We start from the raw sequence: 9,629 nt of genomic DNA, 5'->3' as shown, positions 1-9,629 counted from the left end.
TCGAATTTTAAGTACCTGGAGATTACAGTGATGATTCGTGTGCTTTTGCAGCTCCTTGATCCAAAACAGATGTAGTGTGATGATAGGTGAGTTGACTAGAGGTGTTAGGTTCGATTGAATTTGCTTCTAGTGGAAGGAATCTTCAAAAGCCATTGATGCACACTTTGTCAACAGTCACGGATCTTGAGGCTTTGGATGTTGCTATGCCAAAACAGTTGAAGGAGAAGATGAATGGAGGAGGTAGCAAGAAAAATCACACGATTTGGTGAAGAAATGAAGAAGTTCCAATGGATCTTGCTCTTGAAGCTTCTTGAAGAATTTGGAGAATTTTGAGCCAAAAGTTTGTTGAATTCTTGTGAAATGTGATTTCTGTTAGGAGTTTGTTAGGATTAGGAACTTATACCTCCAATTAATCAAGCCTTAATCACCTAATTAGCCAATTGTGTAAGTGATTAGCAAAATGTCACTTTCAAAGCCAAGGGCAAAATGGTATTTTCCTATGGGCTTTGTGACAGCTCATTGACAGCTCACACACTCTCAAAATGACATGTGTGAGCTGTTGCAACTTGTCCCATGGCCATTGGATGTATATTTTGCAATTTCACTATGTCATGGCACTTTTATGCATTTTCAAGTTCATTTCAAAAGTGAATTCTTCAACCATTGCACCTTGACCTGTTATGATGATTCAAACCATTTCCAAATAGCATTTGTGAGGTGTTACAAAAATCCCCATTCAAAAATTCCCATTATTTCACAAGTTGGACCATTTTGCCCCTGGATCTTTAACTGTACACTTGAAATTTGACTTTTTGCATTGACCATTTTTGAAGAATTCCAATTATGCACCATGAAAGTACATGTCAAATGGAGTTTGTGCATAAAAAGATCATTCAATTTGGACACTCCATGTGGAAGTTATGCCCCTCTGATTATGGGTCATTTTTGAAATTGACTGGACCATAACTTGCCAACCATACATGGGATTTTCAAGTTCTTGGACTTTTTAGAAAGGTGAGAACAAGATCTACAACTTTCATGTTGAACAAATTTTCATTTGAAGCTTCCTTGGACATGTAAATTTGAGGTCAAAATCTTTCCATTTTTGGAAACTTCCATTACAAGTCACTTTCTATTTTTGGCAATTTTTGTCTTGACTTGATTCTCTCCATTCTTGAGCTTTGACATGTCAAATAACACTTGTTCCAACATGAATGAAGTGTATCCAACTCTCTTTCACCTCCAAATCCATTAAATCAAGCACAGTTGACCACAGTTGACTTTTTCAACTGATAGATGAATTTGGCAATGCACTGATCAATCTGAGCCCCAATTCTCTGATGAAATGGCCCAAGGATGAAACCCTAGCCTCAATAAGCTCAATACAATCATGAAATGATCCTCATAGCCATCTTAGACCACATCTCCTAGCCATGCCCTGATTGGCCCAATGCAGATGATTAGGGTTGACCAGTGGTCAAAACCCTAATCTCAAGGAATATGCTCCAACACTTGAATCTTCTGATGATAAACCATGATGATGATGATGAATCATTTCAATCAAGATGAAGACCAATCTCCCTGAGAACCACAAAACCCTAATTTGAACCTCCACATCCTCAGATGATTAATGACCAGTCCAATGAAACCCTAGCTTGCACATGACCTCCCATCTTCTGATCAAGACTTGTGAGGATGACTTGCACAATGTAACCACATGATATGCAATATGCAATGCCTAATGACCTAAAAATGTTATGCAATATGATATGCTAGTCCCAAGAGAGGAGGGCAAATTTTGAGGTGTTACACTTATTAACCTATCCCACACACGGGACACGTTCCATATACAAGGTTTGTCAAGGGATTTTATCAAAAGGGTTTATCAGGAATGTCATCAAAAGATTTCATCAAAGGGTTCTGCCATACTTTTACCAAGGGGTTTAATCCAGAATGATCGGGGCATCACTAGAGTACTACCCGATTCTCGTAAAATGATCGGATGATCATGGGAATCGTATGCAAGTTTCACCCATACAGGTTAAATTTGATCAAAAAGGGTCTCATCAAGAGATTCTATTAAGGGTTTCATTAAGGATTTTTATCAGAGGGGTTTTATCAAGGTTTTGTGAAAGGGTTTCACTGTGGGTTTCACCAAGGATTTTATCAAGGGCTTCATCAAAGGATTCTATCAGGAGTTTCATCAAGGGTTTTCATCAATGGGTTTCACCAGATTTTTATCAAGGGGTTTCATCAAGGGATTTCATCAAAAGGGTTTCATCAAGGGTTTCATCTAGGGATTCTATCCGAAGTTTCATCAAAAGGTTCCATCAAGGGGCTCTACCAGAATTTTATCAAGGGATTTCACCAGAGTTTTTAGCAAAAGGGTTTCTTCTAGAGTGATCAGGGTATCACTACAGTCCAACCCGATTCTAGTAACACGATTGAATGATCATATGAATTGTATGCTAGTTTCACCCTGAGAGGTTGAAACTGATCATCAGGGATTAATGAAGGGGTTTCATTAGGGATTTGTCAAAGGGTTTCATCAAGGTCTTATCATCAGGGGTTCCATCAGAAGTTATATCAGGGGTTTCATCAAGATTTTTTCCATGGATTTTATTAAGAGTTTCATCAGGGGTTCTACCAGGATTATCAAAAAGAGACCAGAGGATCATCCGAGTCATGCCCGATTTTTATGACTATGGGAATCGTATGCAAGGAGATATTGTCAGGGATACATCAAAGTGGGGTGCCAACAAAGCACCAAGGATTGGTCAATCCTTGTCGGCTTTGGAGTCTATTAACCTCGCGGTCAAAATTAGGGTTCCTCTTTATATTTAATCATATCCTCCCTAAGAAGATAAAGACTCATCATCATCTCAATTTGAAGCTAATTAAATAGGGGCAGCTGTCGTACCCCAAATTTTGACTACATTTTCATTTTCATTTTCAGCTGACACTAACATATTCAGAGCATACCAGTCATCTGGTCAAATGACCTAAAAAGTCAAAGGGAGATCATTTTGATTTTTTAGTCCCTCTTAGGAGTTGATTTTAGTTTATGAGTATTATTAAGATTTTTGAAAAAAAAAACATAATTTGTAGGAGCATGCTAAAAAGGATATTACTATTAATTTTTAGGAAAGTTAGTAGGATTAGTAATCAGGATAATATGTCTTATTTATTAAAAAAAATACAATTAGTTAAGGGTAGTATTTACTTAATAAAGTATAAATTGATAAAATTATAGAGCTTTAAATATTACTAATATAATTAACTCTCATTAAAATATTAGTATTATGGTTCAATTCTACTACAACTAAATATATTGCCTCAATTGATAGAAGAGCATATGTAAGAAGTTACAAGGGAAAAGTTTTAAGTTCGAATCTCACATTTCTCCCTTTTAGTGTGTTTTTTTCTTTATTTCTAACTTTTCTATTTATTTTCAAATCACAATTGACATTTTTTATCATTGTTTTGATTAATTTTTATTTAGGAATTTTTTAAAATATTATTTTTTTCACTTTTTTCTCTCTTCTTATTCATAAAATATCAAAAAAATCACAAAATAAAAAAAATTGAAAAGATTTTGTTCACATTTCTAAATATTGCATTTTAGGATAGTGATTATATGGTTTTATGAAAGAATGAATTTGATTGATCAAAATAGGCATAAATAAAAAATCAAATAAAATTGGTTTATAGGTTTTGATTATTTTGATTAATTGTGACCAGATTTAATTTTATGTATTTTTAAAGTTTTTTTCTCTTTTTTTTTACCTTCACTTACATTATTTTAAAATTAAAATTTGTACTTATTTTTCTTTGAATTTCTTATTAAATTATTTTAGTTATTATTATATTATTTATTTTTAATGTACTTTAGTTTAAAAAAATAAAGGGAAAATCAAAATATTTTTATTCCTATTATTATTACCATTTTGCAATATTATTTATTATTTTTAAATTATTAATTAATATTATTGCATTGTTATTATAGCATTAAAAATTATTTCATTTATATTTTATTGTTACCGTATACATAGGTCATGAATCCATTTCACTCGGTCCCTAAGAAACAAATAAGATCGAATTTGATAAAATCTTTCTTAAATAATTCAATTAAATATTCAATTTCTGACATAATTCAACCTTATAAATAGACCTACAATTACCACAGGAAAGTGATCAACAATTACAAACTTATTATCCTAAAGTTGTTGCTCTTCATACTGAAGAACAATAACAAATAAACCGAAAACCTTCAACATTCATCCAAGCAAAAAAGGGAAGAAGAAATCTTGCACCAAAGGAAATGGGAGAAAAACACAAAGGAGAGGGAAAGAAAGAGAGTAGGAAGCCGCTTAAATTGATCACTGCATTCTAGTTTGGTAACCCTTTTTTTCCTTTAGTAAATTTTTGTTATTCAAGATCCACTTTCTCTATAAAATGATATGTTGTTTCTGTTGCAATATACACTCCTATTATATTATTTCTCAATTATGAATATTTCTCCTAGTTTCATTATTATTTTTATTAATGTTTATTTGTAGGATTTACCGAATCATGGTGTACTTTGTAGTAGTCACATAGACATGTGTTGGTATTGGAATTAAGGGGACCAAGAATTCTATATTTACTTCTTTATCATTCTTAATTGTCCCACATTTAAAATAGTATAATAAAATTATTACTTTTTCCTATCATAATAAATATTTCACGGGTATCATTTAAATAAATTTTATAATAAAAAATATTATTACAAAACTATAAGTCTTATACCCTAGTGTATTGAGGCACTTTCTTAAAATCAATCACTTCTCCGTCTCCGATGCGTGAGAATTTTCAAGGGATAAAACAATCAACCAACCAACATTTTCGAGACGAACTACGGGGCTCTGATCCTTCAATAAATTTGAGGGTACATAGACATATAGTTGTAAGAATCTATCAAGTATAATAATCAAAAACATTTTTTAGCTCTTCTCTTATTAAAATAATAAAATGTTTTTTAAATAAATAAATAATTAAACAATTAATAAATAATAAAGCGAACATCTTTAGACACACACTAATCCTAGAATTAGAGGAGGATCTTATTGAGTACAATGGGAGTGAGTTGTGTCTAATACATTATCCTTACATAAACAACTCCCGAACCTAGCATCTTACCCTTAGTTTATAGGTTTTATCATTATTTTCCTATTCCTTAGAAACGAATAAAAGATGGTGACGACTCTATCATTTTTCCAACCGTGACAAGAACAATAATGCATTACAAATTAATTCAATGTTAAATACATCATATTCATCCTCTTAAGGCATCACCATGAGATAGTACTATGCGTTAGCTTTCTAACGCTTCACATTGCGCGTCAAACGGAGTTATAGAGCTTAAGTTACAACATTTTCAATTTCCAACTTTTCACATAACAGTGGTAATCGGTTACCCTCAAACCCGTAACCGGTTACAAACTCGAAAACAGTCCAGAACCCTATTTTTCAAGTGGTAACCGGTTACAATCAGTTCGGTAACTGGTTACAGGATCGAAGAACAGTCCAAAAACTTATTTTTCATCGTTGGAGACCTTCCGGACCTCCGATTTCGATTCCGCAAAAAGTCTCGATATTAGAATTCGAAACCTAACATTTATCCAATGATTAAAACATCAAATTTACGATTTATCACTTATTGGCATCATTTAAATTATAAAATTCATAACTTTATCAATTCCATAAATTTTTAAAACTCTCAATAATGGTGAAATTATCCCAACACTCAAAACAGAAAATAGAGCCACACATAGTGCACAAAAATCATCAATAATCACAACATATAACATCAAGATATCATAAAAAATCAGAATTTAGTAAAATTCCAAATGCCCTATTGGAGTTTAAGGACTCTTCTATCCTATCCTTCATGCATATACTCTCATTATTGAAGTTTCCCACCCTTACCTTAGATTTTCTCTTGCAAAAGTGCTCCTCAAACTCTAACAATGGTGCTCCTCCTAAGCCTTTCTTTATCCTAGTTTTCTTCTCCTTTCCAACTTTTCACGTACAAAATGAGAACGGTCTCTTCTCACCTCTCCCTCACTCTAATAACATATTCCTTTTTAATTAGGTTTTACCACCTTTACCCCCGACTTACTCTCAAAATGACAACTTTGCCCTTATTTTCTCTACACATCCATTTTTTAATTAAATAATTATATTACAACTATTATTTTATTTAATATCATGATTCCAACTAACCTCTTAATTTCTCATATATATATATATATATATATATATATATATATATATATATATATATATATATATATATATATATATTCTAATTAATCTATTTTTCTTATTTTCACTAAATAATATAACATAATTATTAATTTATTTAATAAAATAATTCTAAATATTCTACTCATCTAATAATTAAATTACTATATCTCTAACTCAAGGACTCACATCCCACCAACATCCAACAATATCATAAATTATTAAAATACAAAACTCAAACAAATAAAATATAGTAAAACAACTAATAAGGAAAACAGGATGTTACAATTCTCCCCCACTTAAGAAATTTTCGTCCTCGAAAATTACCTGATGAAAATAGAGTCGGATACGACTCTCTCATCTATTCTTCACGCTCCCAAGTCATGCTCCCACAAGCCAGTCCTCTCCAAACTACCTTTACCAAGACAATCTCTTTACTCCGCAACTGCTTCACTTATCGATCCTCTATCTGCATGGGTGATGCCTCTACAGTCAGGTTATCTCTCACCTGCACATCATCCACTTGGATCACATGTGTCACACCTTAAATTTCGCCCCACCTAAAAGTTATCCATCTTTAAAACATCCATTCATCTCATATCTCATTGTTTGAATTGATGGTCATCGGGGTCATAAGGATTTCATATTCCGTACATAATTTGGGATTAATGGTCATCTTGCTTGACTTATTTCTTTTGATCGATCTTGCATTTTTTCTATCCCTTACATGTCCATAACCATCATTGATTTGACTTTCATTTAACCTTTGTTAAGTTGATAATTTAAGTTTTGCTACATATTCTCGTTAGATTCGTAGTTTGGTTGGAACGACATCATCATTCATTCATGCACCATCTAACATACATTACATGAATAATTGTCTTGCATCGCTTTGGGTACAGATGTTTAAAATTTCTTTTTGCACTTGCATTGGAGTTCTAGTTTCACTGAGTGAAGCTATACTTGTTGCATTTTTTTTAATATTTAAAATTTTAAGTCAGGTGCTAATTGGTTATTATTGATTAATTAGTTTCTAACAAGAGTTTTTTTTTTAATAAAATATTAGGATAACACTATTTTATATATATATATATATATATATATATATATATATATATATATATATATATATATATATATATATATATATATATATATATATATATATATATATATATATATATATATATATATATATATATATATATATATATATATATATATATATATATATATATATATAACAATTCAAGTTTTCAAAAATTAGACATAGCAGGAATTTTTGTTTTACAAATTTAATCTTGTCATTTAATCCCTGTACATCAAGTTTTGTCTTTTCTTTTCTTTATAACAAAATAAATACAATTCCATAAAAAAAATCCCAAGTTTGCAAAGGTGGTCCCGTGATTACTCTTTCCATGAGGACAACAACAACCTTGTTTGTTGGTAGAATTTTGTCTTGTATAAGCAGAAGAAATAACAGATATTAGCATGATTTTAGGAAAAAGGTACAAGGCTAAGAGTCAAAACCAGAAAGATAAAGACTTCTTTTCTCGGGATATCACAACACCAGTATGGCAGAGACATTCTACACAAAAAAGATGTTAGAAATTTCTGTTTTATCAAAAGTTATTGAAGTTCAATTCTTTTTACAAAAATGGTACCCTAAGAGTTCTAAGATAAAAGGGAAGTAAATAAAAACAGGGGGAGGGATACCAATTAACATTACAGAGATATTCAAAAAGAAAAACATCATAACAACTCAACCACAACAGTATCATTAACAGAAGAACAAGAAGATTTTTTTTTAAAAGATAAGACTTACTTTCCTGAAATCTTTTTTTTCCACCGAAGAATTCATCTCTCCGCACCATCTCTGTTCGCAGGCATCCGGTAATTTCATTCACCTTGTTGCGATTTTTTTTTGCGTTTGTGTTTGCTGTTTGTGCGTTTGGGTAACCGTGTGAATCATGGAGATTTACACGGTTTGCTTCCTATTCCAGTGAGGGTAAGGTTTCGGCCGTGTGAGGGTGAGACCGTGTGAGGTAGAAGCAGAGCGTGTGAGGCAAGAGAGATAGGTAATGAGAATGCATTGTTATGGTTGGAAGAGCTTCACCGCTATTTTTTTTGCACGAAGAAGAGGTTCAAAAATGGGAGGCGGTCGTTTGGTCATATTCCCCTAGGGTTTGTTCTGTTCCCCTTTAAGTTGCAGAGGCGGATCGGGTCATGAAAGGGTCCGACCCAATCTAGGCCCAATTTCTTTTTATTTTATTTTAAATTTTTAGTGAGTTGTTTGGTCATATATTAACTAATTTGGCTATTTTACAAATATGAGTATTGGGCCTGTTGGTGAGGGCACTGCTGTTTAGATCTAGGGGCAAAAGTTAAATTCTTGGTGGTAACAAATTTTATTTTTTTCCCTTTATCAATATTTTTTGTGGCCATTTCCTTGATTTTTTTTATATAAACTTCTTACGATTTTATTTTACCGTTTATATCTTTTTATCTAGTCCAATTTTGTTAATACTTGTTGATTTTATTTTTTCCGTCTTAATTAATTTTTGTGTGTGTAATGTAAATAACTCTTTCTTTCTTTCTTTATTTACTCGACTTATTTTTGAGGTCTTTTCACATCGAGTTATTTTTTTGAGCATATCCATTCAATTTTCATTGATTTCAAACTTCCACGATTTGATCATTTTAATTTAATTTCAAACCTTTTACATTAATCTTTTTTTATATAATTTATTTTCTTAACTAAAATCTGAAGAAAAAGATTACCCTGGATGGAATATCCAGTCGTAATCCCGAATATTAGACCCAAGTTGTACGAGCTTGTAAGTCATATGTATTCGTCTTCTCCTCAAAACGCTCCAATATTCAAATCTTTTTCTCAATAAAATCTGAAGAAAAAGATTACCCTTGATGGAATATCCAGTCGTAATACTGAATATTAGGCCCAAGTTGTAAGAGCTTGTAAGCCATAAGTATTCGTCTTCTCTTCAAAATACTCCAATATTCAAATCTTTTTTCTCACTAAAATCTGAAGAAAAAGATTACCCTGGATGGAATACCCAGGTTTAATCCTGAATATTAGGCTCAAGCTGTAAGAGTTTGCAAGCCATAAATATTCGTCTTCTCTTCAAAACACTCCAATATTTAAATCATTTTCATAAGTAAATTGGAAGAAAAATATTACCTGGGTGAAATATCCAGACGTAGTCCCGAGTATTAGACCCAAGTTGTAAGAGCTTGCAAGTCATAAGTACTCGTCTTTCAAGCCCAAAAATACATCCAACCAATCAAACTCTTTTTCGCCACCGTGTGATTAATAAAAAACCCTT

This window comes from Lathyrus oleraceus, chromosome 5 (genome assembly GCF_024323335.1).
Source record: "Lathyrus oleraceus cultivar Zhongwan6 chromosome 5, CAAS_Psat_ZW6_1.0, whole genome shotgun sequence".
NCBI lineage: Eukaryota > Viridiplantae > Streptophyta > Magnoliopsida > Fabales > Fabaceae > Lathyrus > Lathyrus oleraceus.
The sequence above is the reverse complement of the archived record's forward strand: the minus strand, read 5'-3'. Positions refer to the sequence as shown.